This window comes from Alosa pseudoharengus, unplaced genomic scaffold (genome assembly GCF_046254945.1).
Source record: "Alosa pseudoharengus isolate Yale_2024_CS ecotype anadromous, Long Island Sound unplaced genomic scaffold, YU_APseudo_1.1 YU_APseudo_1.1_scf_21, whole genome shotgun sequence".
Taxonomy (NCBI): domain Eukaryota; kingdom Metazoa; phylum Chordata; class Actinopteri; order Clupeiformes; family Clupeidae; genus Alosa; species Alosa pseudoharengus.
In genome coordinates this window covers 34,838,562-34,839,066 of record NW_027468674.1, presented here as the reverse complement: position 1 = coordinate 34,839,066, position 505 = coordinate 34,838,562, and positions in this window count along the sequence as shown.

Below are 505 nucleotides of genomic sequence, written 5' to 3'. Positions count from 1 at the left end.
TTTGCACCACTGTGTAAAACGGCATTTTGTTTTAGACTACTGGTATTTAATTTGTGCATTGACAATAAAGCTGAATGTCATATGAACTAGATGACTAAACTTATGCATATGTAGAAGAAGAAACATTCACAAAAATCCATGACATGACCTCTCTTCTTGATAGCTGTTGAAAACTGCATGGAACTGACAGGGATTGTTTTGTTTAATAATAAATAAATAAATACATTATGCTGCTACCTTCTGCTTTTCCCAAATACAATGTAGCCTACAGGTGTACCTTTCATCAGTCCAGTTGCAATGGATGGACTGTGATGAACTGCCCTACTTGTGATTGTTTAGATATTTTAAAGGTTTTATAACAATGCTACAATTTTTTGGCAAGTGCTACAAATCTTCACCTTTGCAGCGCCAGTAGGCTACTTTGTGTGCGTCCCGCAAACACACATTCCAAACAAGCATACACAAAAGTTTCAATGGAGGGGATGGAGTAGAAGATGGAGACAAA